The 17,081-nt window shown below is 44.4% G+C and overlaps 1 protein-coding gene across 1 annotated transcript in view; it reads right to left on the bottom strand.

Moving 5' to 3' along the window:
• CABIN1 (calcineurin binding protein 1) overlaps positions 1 to 16,674 on the bottom strand; it is a 356,172-nt gene extending 339,498 nt beyond the window's left edge. The window contains exon 1 of the mRNA XM_075321598.1: positions 16,619 to 16,674. The gene's annotated coding sequence lies outside the window, so the exon portion shown is untranslated. The remainder of the gene's footprint in view (positions 1 to 16,618) is intronic.
• Between the last annotated feature and the right edge of the window lie 407 nt (positions 16,675 to 17,081).

Genomic DNA, 17,081 nt, shown 5'->3' with positions numbered 1-17,081 from the left:
GGCTTCTCACTTGCGAGTTTCTCGCAGTAGTGCAATGCGAGAAAATCTCGCATTGCACTCGGACCCATGTTATTCAATGAATCAGCTCTCATCTGCGATTTTTTTTCTCACTCCAAATCGGACTGAGAAAAAAATAGCAGCATGCTGCTATTTGAAGAGTTTCTTGCGCGAGTCTCTCCAATGCAACTCTATGGAGTGTGAAAAAAATGCATGTCACATGGACCGGCACTCACACCATCCTAGTGACATCCGTTTTTCTAAATACATTAATCGCATGTTGCTTAAAACACTGGAAATAAGTGAGGTCTCACAATGTCGGTCAATTATACAGTCATGGCCAAAAGTTTTGAGAAGGACACCAAAATTATATTTTCACATGATCTGTTGCCCTCTGGTTTTTAATTGTGTTTGTCTGATGTTTACATCACATACAGAAATATAATTGCAATCATATTATGAGTAGCAAAAGGTTATATTGACAGTTAGAATGAGTTAATGCAGCAAGTCAATATTTGCAGTGCTGACGCTTCTTCTTCAGGACCTCTGCAATTCTCCCTGGCATGCTCTCAATCAACTTCTGGATCAAATCCTGACTGATAGCTGTCCATTCTTGCATAAGCAATGCTTACTTTTTGCCAGAATTTGTTGTTTTTTGTTTGTCCACTCGTCTCTTGATGATTGCCCACAAGTTCTCAATGGGATTAAGATCTGGGGAGTTTCCAGGCCATGGACCCAAAATCTCTAGGTTTTGTTCCATGAGCCATTTAGTGACCACCTTTGCTTTATGGCAAGGTGCTCCATCATGCTGGAAAAGGCATTGTTGGGCGCCAAACTGCTCTCGGACAGTTGGGAGAAGTTGCTCTTGGAGGACATTCTGGTACCATTCTTTATTCATGGCTGTGATTTTAGGCAAGACTGTGAGTGAGCCGATTCCCTTGGCTGAGAAGCAACCCCACACATGAATCGTTTCAGGATGCTTAACAGTTGGCATGAGACAAGACTGATGGTAGCGCTCACCTCTTCTTCTCCTAATAAGCTGTTTTCCAGATGTCCCAAACAATCGAAAAGGGGATTCATCTGAGAAAATGACTTTACCCCAGTCCTCAGCAGTCCACTCCCTGTACCTTTTGCAGAATATCAGTCGGTCCCTGATGTTTTTTCTGGAGAGAAGTGGCTTCTTTGCTGCCCTCCTTGAAACCAGGCCTTGCTCAAGCAGTTTCCGCCTCACAGTGTGTGCAGAAGCACTCACACCAGCCTGCTGCCATTGCTGAGCTAGCTCGGCACTGCTGGTAGTCCGATCCTGCAGCTGAAACCGTTTTAAGATACGGTCCTGGCGTTTGCTGGTCCTTCTTGGGCGCCCTGGAGCCTTTTTGGCAACAATGGAAGCTCTCTCCTTGAAGTTCTTGATGATGCGATAGATTGTTGACTGAGGTGCAATCTTTGTAGCTGCGATACTTTTCCCTGTTAGGCCATTTTTGTGCAGAGCAATGATGGCTGCACGTGTTTCTTTAGAGATAACCATGGTTAACTGAAGAGAAACAATGATACCAAGCACCAGCCTCCTTTTAAAGTGTCCAGTGGTGTCATTCTTACTTAAGCTGGTGTCACACACAGCGACAACGACAACGACGTCGCTGCTACGTCACCATTTTCTGTGACGTTGCAGCGACGTCCCGTCGCTGTCGCTGTGTGTTACATCCAGCAACGACCTGGCCCCTGCTGTGAGGTCGCCGGTCGTTGCTGAATGTCCAGCTTCATTTTTTGGTCGTCACTCTCCCGCTGTGACACACACATCACTGTGTGTGACAACGAGAGAGCGACGAAATGAAGCGAGCAGGAGCCGGCACTGGCAGCTGCGGTAAGCTGTAACCAGCGTAAACATCGGGTAACCAAGGGAAGACCTTTCCCTGGTTACCCGATATTTACCTTCGTTACCAGCCTCCGCTCTTGCTGCCAGTGCCGGCTCCTGCTCTGTGCACATGTGGCTGCAGTACACATCGGGTAATTAACCTGATGTATACTGTAGCTAGGAGAGCAAGGAGCCAGCCCTAAGCAGTGTGCGCGGCTCCCTGCTCTCTGCACTGACATGTAGCTGCAGCACACATCGGGTTAATTAACCCGATGTATACTGTAGCAAGGAGAGCAAGGAGCCAGCGCTAAGCGCGGCTCCCTGCTCTCTGCACATGTAGCGACGTTATGATCGCTGCTGCGTCGCTGTGTTTGACAGCTAAGCAGCGATCATAACAGCGACTTACAAGATCGCTGTTACGCCACCGAAAATGGTGACGTAACAGCGACGTCGTTGTCGCTGTCGCTTAGTGTGAACCCAGCTTTAATCATGACTGACTGATCGCCAGCCCTGTCCTCATCAACACCCACACCTGTGTTAATGGACCAATCACTAAAACAATGTTAGCTGCTCCTTTTAAGGCAGGAATGCAATGATGTTGAAATGTGTTTTGGCGGTTAAAGTTCATTTTCTTAGCCAATATTGACTTTGCAAGTAATTGCTGTTAAGCTGATCACTCTTTATAACATTCTGGAGTATATGCAAATTGCCATTAGAAAAACTTAAGCAGTAGACTTTGTAAAAATTAATATTTGTAGCATTCTCAAAACTTTTGGCCATGACTGTAGAGATTGACCGACATTGTGAGACCTCACTCATTTCCAGTGTTTTGAGAAACATGCGATTAATGTCAGTCGGTCTCTCCCTCTCGGTCTCTATTCTCTCTCTGTCGGTCGGTCTGTCGGTCGGTCTCTTTGTCGGTCGGTCTCTCCCTCTCGGTCTCTCTCTCTGTCGGTCTCTCTCTCTCTCTGTCCATGTCGCACTATCCCTCTCCCCCCCTCTCTCATACTCACCGATCCCCGATCTTCAGCGAGGCGCTGCACGGCGTTCACACTGCTCCGGCGGCATCTCCTCTTTTGAAAAAGCCGGCCGCTCATTATTCAATCTCGTGTTCCCTGCTTTCCCCGCCCACCGGCGCCTATGATTGGTTGCAGTCAGACACGCCCCCACGATGAGTGACAGCTGTCTCACTGCAACCAATCAGCTGCCGGTGGGCGGGTCTATATAATGCAGTTAAAAAAATAAATAATTAAAAAAAACGGCGTGCGGTTCCCCCCAATTTGAATACCAGCCAGGGTAAAGCCACACGGCTGCAGGCTGGTATTCTCAGGATGGGCAGCCCCACATTATAGGGAGCCCCCCACCCTAACAATAACAGCCAGCAGCCGTCCAGAATTGCCGCATCCATTAGATGCGACAGTTCTGGGACTGTACCCAGCTCTTCCCGATTTGCCCTGATGCGTTGGCAAACGGGGTAATAAGGAGTTAATGGCAGCAGCCCATTGCTGCTACTAAGTCCTGGATTAATCATTGCAGGCGTCTATGAGACACCCCCAATGATTAACCGGTAATTTAAAGTGAATAAACACACACAGTGAAAAAATCCTTTATTTGCAATAATAAACACGAACAAATACCCTCGTTCACCACTTTATTAACCCCCAAAAAGCCATCCATGTCCGGCGTAATCCACGGAGGTCCCGCGTCGCTTCCAGCTCTGCTACATGAAGGTGCCGGATTCTTTACATTTACTGGACTTATTTTTTCCGAGCACCTTCAGCTTCTCTTTCTTAGTGAGCCAGGCATCTCTATTATATTGGACTATATTTTGTCCTGGGCTCCTACCCATCATTTTTGTATCAATGTCATTCACTACATTCTCGTATAATACAGAGGAAGTCACGAATATTCTATCTAAGGTTAATATACCTAATACATTCCTATCTGTACCATCTGAGGAGATAAGATCACGTGACTACGAGAAAGAACTCAGAAAACAAAAAGCATTAAGCTTACACTGCACAACACTCGCAGAGTATCACAGAGTCCAAAGAATTCCCAGAGGACTGAGAGTACAATTGCGACCTACCCTGTTTGCAGACAATCAAGAATACTGCCAGAAATATGAAAGCATTCTTAATAAATGCTCCATGGATGTTATCGTGCTGACTATAGAATATCTACATAAAGAAATAGAGGATACCAATCTCAAAATTGTGTCTATAGAAGAACAACTTACTAACACGCTCCCAAGCACAGAGTGGGACAAGATTAGGACCAAAACAAAAGAAATCATTGAGGAGTTTCAAAAAACTCTTCAAACAAGAAAAAGAATAAAATTTATCAGAGATCAAGAGGATTATAACAACAAGCGTGTGTATAGATGGCGCTCTACAGAGGACTCACCCAGATACCATGCCAGAACGAATCGTTTTTCCACTTCATCTGGTTCAGACACAGACCAATATCCGGCCCGCTCGGGTCATTTTTTAGGACCCAGACAAGGCCCAAAAGGAAGACGAGGCGCAGCAAGAGGAGGTACCACGGGGACATCAACACCCTATCAGGTTCAAACACGGTCTCAGGTACGATGAGTCTGGTTTATAACATATCGTCTTGTAATTTGTCACCATTGGAAATTGATGTGTTACAAAAAGGTTTGTCATTTTGCCCAACACCTAGGTTTCATACATTCTCACTAGACCAAGAGTTACAACGGTTTTTTAGGACCTTGCGACTCAAGGCACATTTTCTGAATAAGGAGAATATACCATCCTCCCAAACCACCACCATACAGGGTTTCTCTTTACAGGGTCTGAATTTGAGAATTCCAAGCTCTTTCAACCCACCAAAACTGTATCATCCCATCGAAACATACATCTCCCTTGTTTCCAATGATGTACAAAAAACACTGAAATCCGTAGAACAGGGCGACCTTAGGGTTAAAAATAACATGTCAACAGAAGAAAATAGGGCCTTACAAAATTTTAAAAATAATACAAATATCGTGATTAAACCGGCCGATAAAGGTGGGGCAGTCGTTGTGATGGATAAAACATACTATATGTCTGAGATCCACAGACAATTGGATGATTCATCCACGTACCAACCAATCCCAAGAGACCCCACATCTCGTATTATGTCCCTAATCAGAGAAACAGTTGATTTCCATTCTAAAAAGCAAACAATTGATAGCAAGTTAGCAGAATTCCTGATTAAAACGCATCCCATTATTCCGGTTTTTTACATATTACCAAAAATTCATAAAAATTTAAACACACCTCCTGGCCGCCCAATTGTTGCCTCGACTGACTCGATTCTATCTCCACTTGCTATCACTGTAGAAAAAATCTTGACGCCCCTTATTCCACAGATTCCAGCCTACATTAAGGACACATCCGACTTCTTGACCCACTTACGTGTTTTAGGCACAGTTCCACCCGACACACTTTTGGCAACAATGGATGTGAATAGTCTATACACAAGTATAGAACACCATGATGGACTTTTGGCAACTAATTGGTTACTTGACAAACATAGCTCGTATTCCTCAGCGCAGAAATCTTTATGTATTGACTTACTACGATTGGTGTTGGAGAACAATTTTTTCATGTTCCAAGATGAGTTTTTTCTTCAAAAACGGGGCACAGCTATGGGGTCTAATTTAGCACCACCTTATGCTAACGCATACATGGCTCATTTTGAAGAGTCACACGTGTTCTGTCATCCATTATGGGTTGCTAATATCATTACATGGAAAAGATACATAGATGACGTTTTTATTCTTTGGGGAGGGGATCTAGAGTCCTTTAATCAGTTTTTTAACGATCTTAACACTATCAGACCTGGGTTGACCTTCACAATGCATCACAGTACAGAAAATATCAACTTTCTGGACACGATGGTGTCTGTGTCCTCTGATGGTTATATCAGTACGGACCTATATGTCAAACCTACGGACAGAAATAATCTCCTACATTTCTCAAGCTGTCATCCTCCGCATACCAAAAGGTCGTTACCAATTTCACAACACACACGGGTACATAGAATCGGATCGGATCCTAAACAACGTGAAAAAAGACAACATGACATGGGCCAGAAATTCATTGCCAGGGGATACCCAAGTGATATAGCAAACAATCGCATGGCTCATAAATCAGATAGCAATCAGGACCTTATTCCCAGGGTGACCTGTGTGAACACCTACCATCCGTATTCGCCTCTGATTAGAAATACCATCCTTAAACACTGGCCCCTATTAGAAAAAGCCTACCCTTCTATTCAGGAATTTTCCACACCACCTTTGTTCTGTAATAAAAGGCCAAAAAATTTAAGGGATAACTTGGCACGGGCAGATATGGGATCAGAGAAGATCCTCCCTCGTCAAACTTTCCTTGCAACCCCCAAAAAAGGCAATTTCCCTTGCCTCAGATGCCTACAATGTAATAATTTGACACGTGGTGACTCTTTTACCCACCCCCTTTCTGGAAAGATCTTCCCCATTCATGATTTTTTCACATGCGACTCATCCTTCGTGGTATATCTGATTAAGTGCCCTTGCGGTCTCGGATATGTTGGAGAGACCACCCAGCATGTCCGAGACCGCATCAGCAAACACAAATCGACTATTCGTTGTAAACAAACCCTACTCCCTGTTCCTTACCACTTTGTCACGCACCACCATTCTGTAGCACAGCTCCGATATCAAATCATAGAGCATGTACCCCCCTTAAGACGTGGGGGCAACAGGATACAAAGGCTTAAACATAGGGAATCATATTGGATACATACCTTACAGACCCTTGAACCCAGGGGTCTGAATAGGGAATACGAGACCTTTCATTGAGATACAATTCATTTTTCATCCATGTTTTATCGCGGTTTACTGCTGTCCTCATTTAACCTGTTCCATTTTACAGATATATGACTTCATCCTTTAAACAGATGCTTCTCATGATCAGTAAATATTCTATCATCTGAATTTCTTATGTTATGTAAAGCTGATATATTGCCAAATGCATATCATTTCCATAAGAGCAATATTACGTTTTCTAATTTTGTCTTCTCCTTCCCTCCTCCTCTAGGCCCATCCTACCTGATTTCACCTCTTCACGCTATGAATCACAAGCACCTGGGCATCCCTGTTCCTGATGTCTCACTAGCTGGCTGCACAAGCTCTTATAATGTCTTTTTATAAAGTTCCTTATGCATGTAATGATGGTTTACTTTTGCGCATGCGCTGCCAAGTAATTGGCGACGCATGCATGAGACTTATTCCATCCACCGTTCTACTTCTCTCCCACTCCACGGTTGAGCTGCCTTCTGCGCACGCGCTGCCTGACCACCAGGCTGGGCCTGCGCATGATGCACTCATCCTCCGCTCTATGCTTCCTATCGCACACGCCGTGTGGGGTGCCTGCTGCGCATGCGCGGCCCGACGCAGGCGGCGCGTGCGCGGTATGCGCTCCACGGGGCACACACCTTTCCCCACTGTGACGCTTGGTCCTGGCTCCCGCGCATGCGCCCTCCGGATATCCCGGGAGGCGCCTGCGCGTCATGCGCTCCAAGCCTCACTCCTGCTCCTAACAGGAAATGCACAGGTAACACACAGGCGGCTTCATTAATTTTAGCCCATATAATCCACACGCGGCAGGTCACCGGCCACTTCCAGGCACTCCTAGGCACGGCGTTCACCAGACCAGACCAGGACAGACACAAGGTATGACTTTGACCAGGCCTCCTTAGCATCACGTGTATTTTTATACACTAAACCCAAACTTTATTGTCTTGTATAACAGGCCCCACCTTCATACCCAGGACTTTTCCCATTTATTTCACACTGTGGGTAAGCACCATACCACCTCCGCTTTTTGATATATTGACTAGTTCATGTCATAACAACGAATTTTATCTATATTTAGGTGCCTTACTGTACCTACCATATTGAACCTTTCTCAGGCTCTATTAGGTGCCATATAGACAAGCCATTTACAGGTGATCATGTCAAACTCTTTTATCTCTGCTATTCATGCAGACATCTTTATCACATTGATGTGTTTTTTGGTAATATGACAGCTACTTACTCTGTAATCTCTCTTTATATACGTTCTAGATCATGAGCTACAGAGGTGTTAACCTATGGATTTAATCCAATCTAGTTGCTGTTTTTACTCACGATTGCATTTTTTTGCACATATTATAAAGACGTGAGGAACATTGCTTTCTCCCGTCTTGGATGGTTAGATGACCATGTACGTACATTTCTGAATTTCATATGACAACATTCAGTTTATTACCTATGTTGCTTATAAATACATATACCCTATACCTAACATCCATGTCATTGGTTACACAGCTTCTTAAGCAAATCTAATCTAATAAGAGGACGTTAGTCATTCCACCATCTATGTGAGGATATTAAGGTAATTACACTTATCCCCTATAGTAATATTGTCCTTTGATGACTCACATGACTTCATCTTCGTCTGTACATTTAACTATACTCATGCGATTACTGACTTATCCCTCTTTTGGTCTTAGGCTATAAGAGTGATAGATATAAAAATCCATGCGAGTGAATATCCCATGTGATATGCATCATACCATAACCCTTTGAGGTTTGTGTTATTCAGCAACTTCCTCTGTTATCTTTCTTTTGTTTTTCTTTTCATTGAGAATATGATGTATGAGTACTATTGCAATGAAATATTGTACTTATCTTCACTAAAATTGTGAGTTCTTGTGGAGAATCTTATTGTAATCCCTGTTTTCCCTTTCCCCATTTGGTCATTTATTTATTTATTTTTATTTTTTTCCTTCTACTAATTTGAAATAGTGCCTAATGTAACTGTATGTTTTTATTTTACCTTATGTGATTGCCTTCTTTGACATATTGTTTTTGTCTCACAGTCCTTGAAACAGACCATAAGTTTTGGTCGAAACGTTGGACTTGTACACATATGATTTTTTTGATATCCTCACAAGAACAATAAAATATATTCAAACGAAATATCATCTTTGGAAATCATTTTATTTAGTGTGCCGGATTCTTTACATTTACTGCTACATGAAGGTGACAGGAGCTGCAGAAGAACACCGCCGCTCCTGACAGCTCCACGCAGCAACTGAGGTGAGAAGCGTGATCAGCTGAGCTGTCACTGAGATTACTCGCGGCCACCGCTGGATCCTCCACCTGTGACAGAAAGTCGCCAGAGTGACAGCGATGAAGTCACAGGTGAGTTGCAGTCTCGGGTGGAGGATCCAGCTAGCCACGGGTAGCCTGAGTGATGGCAGCACTAATCGCGCTGCTCACTTCAGTCACTCAGGGGATTAGCGGTCATCGGTGAGTCCTTCACAGGTGACCGCTAATCAGGACGCGACACCCAGACAGAGCCGCGGCATGACAATGAAGTCGAGTGAAGTACATCCGACTTCATTATGATCGTGCGGCTCTATCTGTGTCTGCTGTCTTCAGCTCTCCTGAATGGCAGATGACATACAAAAAAGGGATCCCATACGCATCAAACACGCATTACACACGCTCTGCTAGTCATTAAATAATTAAAAAAAAAGCATCGCACTTGCTTTGCACACTGACCTAACGTGAACTAAAATCGGCCGAGTTTTTTTCTTGCAAGTCGGACCGATTTTACACGCATAGGTGTGTTTCCAAGCTAACTCATTCCTCTTGTAATTGGGGCTGGCATGATAGTTCCACTTCGGCAGTGTGCACACCCTGTGTTTTTTTTGCGGGCTTTTTTTGCGTTTTTAATTTTTTTTTGTGTTTTTTTTCTTCCAGATTTTCATCAATCTGTAAGGGAAAATGCATCCCAGCAAAGTCTATGAGAATCCTGAAGAGCTGTGCCCACGATGCACATTTATTCCTTGCAGATATTGGTGCAGAAAAAATCTGCACCAAACAATTGACATGGCAACTGTTTCTGCATTTTTCCTATCACAATGTATAAAAAAGCTAATCAAAAAAATGCAAATCCTCTGCAAAAAACATGTGTTTTTACTGCCAAGAGATGCAGGTTTTAGTGCAGAAAAACTGGACCCAATCCGTGATGTGTGAACATACCCTTACAGGGCCTCCTCTTTGCTCTGCAAAGCTGAATTGGGTCCACTAAGAACCAGAAGTAGAGTTGCTGTGAATAGATGCTCAGGACCCAGTATATCAGCCATGTCCGTAATCTGTGACTAATAGACGGGAGCACTGAGAACCCCCTCTTACAGAATCCCGGCTCCGATTTTGATAAACAGGCCTGGCACTACATCGTCTTTGTGGCGTAATGTACATGTGATGTCAGTCCAGCTATTTAAAAAAAAAGGTAAGGGGCGGTTTTCAGAAATGAGCCAGAGCATAAGTTGGTATACATGCACTATGTAAAAGACATGTTCACACTGTGGTCATTCAACAGACGAAACCTAACATAAAAACATGTTACCAAGTACCCTATGGACTGCAGGGACCGTGATACACCAGCCCTTTATTTTTGTGGGCTGACTTAAACATCCAACCTTATTAAATAAAAACACTTAAAACCTTTATGGATTCAGTGCGTTGGCCACAGATTTATTAAACTAAATGTCCTCTCGCCTCCTGTACCAGTCGGTGCCTTGTATTGTTCATGATTATAGTATTTGTTTTTATGTATACCCTTTTCACTTGTAAAGTGCCATGGAATAAATGGCGCTATAATAATAATGTGACATACATAACTCCATCTATGTCCATTTCTCTTTACTTACCATCATGCTCTTATTTAAAAACCCCAAAGGCCAACTGCTGCTGTATAGCAGACCTTGCAAATAACCTAATTGGGCATGGGAGAGAACTGCCACTAAGGAAGACGGTGTATACCTATATTGTATTCCAACCAACACCAGCCAAAATATTCAAAGCTTCCTCAAGACCATCCTGTAACCCTGAAAGGAAAATATCAGTCCCAATTTTATTCAGATGCAGTAAGGGCCGTTTCACACATCCGGCACACTCCAGTACAGTGTAATACTGTATAATGGCATCGCCGCAAACTCCAATCACAGCATATGACCGGAGGTTGCCGCGATGCTTTTGTACTGTATTGCACTTTACTGCAGTGTGCCGGATCACGGCTTGTATGTGTTTGCGTACCCGAACATCCAGCAACCATCTTGCTCTTTCTACCTCTGACAAGCTCCTCACGTCACTCCAATTTTTTCTAGGTACAATTTCAAACCAAACCATAGTTTCTTTACCAAAAATTTGCCAAACCTTGATATGTCTTGTTTTATTAACAACAAATTGCCCACCTTCACTTAAAGATTATTTCTACCTGCATGTATCAGCCCTACATTACCTGGGTATTATTTGCTACACTGAACAATCGTCAGGAGAACTTGTGTCCAATGCATGTCTCTCAAGCCCTTCCATATAACAAAAACTTGCTGCTTGCCCAAACTACAAGTGCATCTCAATAAATTACAATATCATCAAAAAGTTAATTTATTTCTGTAAATTAATACAAAAAAGGGGAAACACATATTATGTGGAATCATTACACACAGAGTGAAAAACTGGACTGTTGCTCAGTGATCCAAGTGTCGTTTTCAGATGAAAGTAAATTTTGCATTTCATTTGGAAATGGAGGTCCCAGAGTCTGGAGGAAGAGTGGAGAGGCCACAATCCAAGCTGCTTGAGGTCTAGTGTGAAGTTTACACAATCAGTGATGGTTTGGGTAGACATGTCATCTGCTGGTGTAGGTCCACTGTGTTTTATCAAGACCAAAGTCAGCGCAGCCGTCTACCGGGAATTTTAGAGCACTTCATGCTTCCCTCTGCTGACAAGATTTCTGGAGATGGAAATTTAATTTCCAGCAGGACTTGGCACCTGTCCACACTGCCAACAGTGCCAATACCTGGTTTAATAACCACAGTAGCATTGTGCTTGATTGGCCAGCAAACTCGCCTGATCTAAACCCCATAGAAAATCTAGGGGGCATTGTCAAGAGCAGGGGTGGGCAATTAATTTTCCCATGGGGCCGCATGAGAAATTGGGATTGGTTTAGAGGGCCGGACTAATATAATTACCTCAGTTCTACCCAATATACTACATTACTACACCCCCTCCATATACTACACCTGTAATAAACTACATCACTACACCCCTATATACTACACCTGTATTATACTACACTCCCTCCATATACCTGTAATATACTACACCCCCATATACACCTGTATTATACTGCACCACTATATAATACACCTCCGATATACTACATCATTACACCCCTATATACTACACCTGTAATATACTACATCACTACACCCCATATACTACACCTGTAATATACACCTCCATATAGTACACCTGTAATATACTACACCTCCATATAGCACACCTGTAATATACTACACCTCCATATAGTACACCTGTAATATACTACATCACTACACCCCATATACTACACCTGTAATATAGTATACCCCCATATAGTACACCTGTAATATACTACACCTCCATATAGCACACCTGTAATATACTACAACTCCATATAGTACACCTGTAATATACTACACCTCCATATAGTACACCTGTAATATACTACACCCCTATATATACCTGTAATATACTACATCACTACACCCCATATACTACACCTGTAATATAGTACACCCCCATATAGTACACCTGTAATATACTACACCTCCATATAGCACACCTGTAATATACTACATCACTACACCCCATATACTACACCTGTAATAAAGTACACCCCCATATAGTACACCTGTAATATACTACATCACTACACCCCTATATAGCACACCTGTAATATACACCTCCATATAGCACACCTGTAATATACTACATCACAATACCCCCCATATACTACACCACTATATACACCTCCATATAGCACACCTGTAATATACTACACCCCCATATGTCACACACCCTGCTCCCCATACGGCCTGCACCCCCATATCACACACACTACACCCCATACAGCCTGCACCCCCATATCACACACACTACACCCCCATATGTCACACACCCTGCTCCCCTTACAACCTGCACCCCCATATCACACACACCCTGCTCCCCATACAGCCTGCACCCCCCAGATCACACACACTACACCACGATATGTCACACACCCTGCCCACATATCTCACCCTGCCTGTACACCAACTTACCCCTCTCAAACACTGCCACTCACCCTGCAACTCCATCTTCCCTCATATGCCACTCACCCTGCAACTCCATCTTCCCTCATATGCCACTCACCCTGCAACTCCATCTTCCCTCATATGCCACTCACCCTGCAACTCCATCTTCCCTCATATGCCACTCACCCTGCAACTCCATCTTCCCACATATGCACTCACCCTGCAACTCCATCTTCCCACATATGCCACTCACCCTGCAACTCCATCTTCCCTCATATGCCACTCACCCTGCAACTCCATCTTCCCTCATATGCCACTCACCCTGCAACTCCATCTTCCAACATATGCCACTCACCCTGCAACTCCATCTTCCCACATATGCCACTCACCCTGCAACTCCATCTTCCCTCATATGCCACTCACCCTGCAACTCCATCTTCCCTCATATGCCACTCACCCTGCAACTCCATCTTCCCTCATATGCCACTCACCCTGCAGCTCCATCTTCCCACATATGCCACTCACCCTGCAACTCCATCTTCCCACATATGCCACTCACCCTGCAACTCTATCTTCCCTCATATGCCACTCACCCTGCAACTCCATCTTCCCTCATATGCCACTCACCCTGCAACTCCATCTTCCCACATATGCCACTCACCCTGCAACTCCATCTTCCCTCATATGCCACTCACCCTGCAACTCCATCTTCCCACATATGCCACTCACCCTGCAACTCCATCTTCCCTCATATGCCACTCACCCTGCAGCTCCATCTTCCCACATATGCCACTCACCCTGCAACTCCATCTTCCCACATATGCCACTCACCCTGCAACTCCATCTTCCCTCATATGCCACTCACCCTGCAACTCCATCTTCCAACATATGCCACTCACCCTGCAACTCCATCTTCCCACATATGCCACTCACCCTGCAACTCCATCTTCCCTCATATGCCACTCACCCTGCAACTCCATCTTCCCTCATATGCCACTCACCCTGCAACTCCATCTTCCCTCATATGCCACTCACCCTGCAGCTCCATCTTCCCACATATGCCACTCACCCTGCAACTCCATCTTCCCACATATGCCACTCACCCTGCAACTCTATCTTCCCTCATATGCCACTCACCCTGCAACTCCATCTTCCCTCATATGCCACTCACCCTGCAACTCCATCTTCCCACATATGCCACTCACCCTGCAACTCCATCTTCCCTCATATGCCACTCACCCTGCAACTCCATCTTCCCACATATGCCACTCACCCTGCAACTCCATCTTCCCACATATGCCACTCACCCTGCAACTCCATCTTCCCTCATATGCCACTCACCCTGCAACTCCATCTTCCCACATATGCCACTCACCCTGCAACTCCATCTTCCCACATATGCCACTCACCCTGCAACTCCATCTTCCCACATATGCCACTCACCCTGCAACTCCATCTTCCCTCATATGCTACTCACCCTGCAACTCCATCTTCCCTCATATGCCACTCACCCTGCAACTCCATCTTCCCTCATATGCCACTCACCCTGCAGCTCCATCTTCCCACATATGCCACTCACCCTGCAACTCCATCTTCCCACATATGCCACTCACCCTGCAACTCCATCTTCCCTCATATGCCACTCACCCTGCAACTCCATCTTCCCTCATATGCCACTCACCCTGCAACTCCATCTTCCCACATATGCCACTCACCCTGCAACTCCATCTTCCCTCATATGCCACTCACCCTGCAACTCCATCTTCCCACATATGCCACTCACCCTGCAACTCCATCTTCCCACATATGCCACTCACCCTGAAACTCCATCTTCCCTCATATACAGTTAGGTCCAGAAATATTTGGACAGTGACACAAGTTTTGTTATTTTAGCTGTTTACAAAAACATGTTCAGAAATACAATTATATATATAATATGGGCTGAAAGTGCACACTCCCAGCTGCAATATGAGAGTTTTCACATCCAAATTGGAGAAAGGGTTTAGGAACCATAGCTCTGTAATGCATAGCCTCCTCTTTTTAAAGGGACCAAAAGTAATTGGACAAGGGACTCTAAGGGCTGCAATTAACTCTGAAGGCATCTCCCTCGTTAACCTGTAATCAATGAAGTAGTTAAAAGGTCTGGGGTTGATTACAGGTGTGTGGTTTTGCATTTGGAAGCTATTGCTGTGACCAGACAACATGCGATCTAAGGAACTCTCAATTGAGGTGAAGCAGAACATCCTGAGGCTGAAAAAAAAGAAAAAATCCATCAGAGAGATAGCAGACATGCTTGGAGTAGCAAAATCAAAAGTCGGGTACATTCTGAGAAAAAAGGAATTGACTGGTGAGCTTGGGAACTCAAAAAGGCCTGGGCGTCCACGGATGACAACAGTGGTGGATGATCGCCGCATACTTTCTTTGGTGAAGAAGAACCCGTTCACAACATCAACTGAAGTCCAGAACACTCTCAGTGAAGTAGGTGTATCTGTCTCTCAGTCAACAGTAAAGAGAAGACTCCATGAAAGTAAATACAAAGGGTTCACATCTAGATGCAAACCATTCATCAATTCCAAAAATAGACAGGCCAGAGTTAAATTTGCTGAAAAACACCTCATGAAGCCAGCTCAGTTGTGGAAAAGTATTCTATGGACAGATGAGACAAAGATCAACCTGTACCAGAATGATGGGAAGAAAAATGTTTGGAGAAGAAAGGGAACGGCACATGATCCAAGGCACACCACATCCTCTGTAAAACATGGTGGAGGCAACATGATGGCATGGGCATGCATGGCTTTCAATGGCACTGGGTCACTTGTGTTTATTGATGACATAACAGCAGACAAGAGTAGCCGGATGAATTCTGAAGTGTACCGGGATATACTTTCAGCCCAGATTCAGCCAAATGCCGCAAAGTTGATCGGACGGCGCTTCATAGTACAGATGGACAATGACCCCAAGCATACAGCCAAAGCTACCCAGGAGTTCATGAGTGCAAAAAAGTGGAACCTTCTGCAATGGCCAAGTCAATCACCAGATCTTAACCCAATTGAGCATGCATTTCACTTGCTCAAATACAGACTTAAGACGGAAAGACCCACAAACAAGCAAGACCTGAAGGCTGCGGCTGTAAAGGCCTGGCAAAGCATTAAGAAGGAGGAAACCCAGCGTTTGGTGATGTCCATGGGTTCCAGACTTAAGGCAGTGATTGCCTCCAAAGGATTCGCAACAAAATATTGAAAATAAAAATATTTTGTTTGGGTTTGGTTTATTTGTCCAATTACTTTTGACCTTCTAAAATGTGAAGTGTTTGTAAAGAAATGTGTACAATTCCTAAAATTTCTATCAGATATTTTTGTTCAAACCTTAAAATTAAACGTTACAATCTGCACTTGAATTCTGTTGTAGAGGTTTCATTTCAAATCCAATGTGGTGGCATGCAGAGCCCAACTCGTGAAAATTGTGTCACTGTCCAAATATTTCTGGACCTAACTGTACACTCACCCTGCAGCTCCATCTTCCCTCATATGCACTCACCCTGCAACTCCATCTTCCCACATATGCACTCACCCTGCAGCCCCCTCCCTCTCATGTCCCCTCTTTTCTCATTACCAGTTATCATGTGTCCACATCTCCTTCAGGATTCAGTATCTTTGCTTTCTGCCCGGCATCCCGTGTCTCCTCCCACACAGTCACATGGGCGTGACGTCATCGCAGGTCCTGCAGCATGAATTATTCCATCTGCTGTGCTGCTTCTTCTCCTGCAGGGCGGGCGGGAACTTTTGAAATGACACACGCAGCGCAGTACTGACAACGTCAGAGCGCGCGCGTGTGTCACTGACAATTAGTGCCGGCAGGGAACAGAGGAAAGGAAAGTCCCACGGGACTCTGCATCTGCGGATTTTTCTGCATCAAAATCCGCAGCTTTCCCCCGGAATCCGCACCTTTTCATAGGTGCGGATTTGACTCGGATTTGACGCGGATTTTGTTGCGGATTTTGCGATTTTTTTAAATTCAATTGAATAGGCAAAATCCGCACGAAAATCCGCAACAATAATTGACATGCTGCAGATTT

The sequence above is a fragment of the Anomaloglossus baeobatrachus genome, chromosome 1 (assembly GCF_048569485.1).
Source record: "Anomaloglossus baeobatrachus isolate aAnoBae1 chromosome 1, aAnoBae1.hap1, whole genome shotgun sequence".
Taxonomy (NCBI): domain Eukaryota; kingdom Metazoa; phylum Chordata; class Amphibia; order Anura; family Aromobatidae; genus Anomaloglossus; species Anomaloglossus baeobatrachus.
This window is presented reverse-complemented; position numbering and strand designations above follow the sequence as displayed.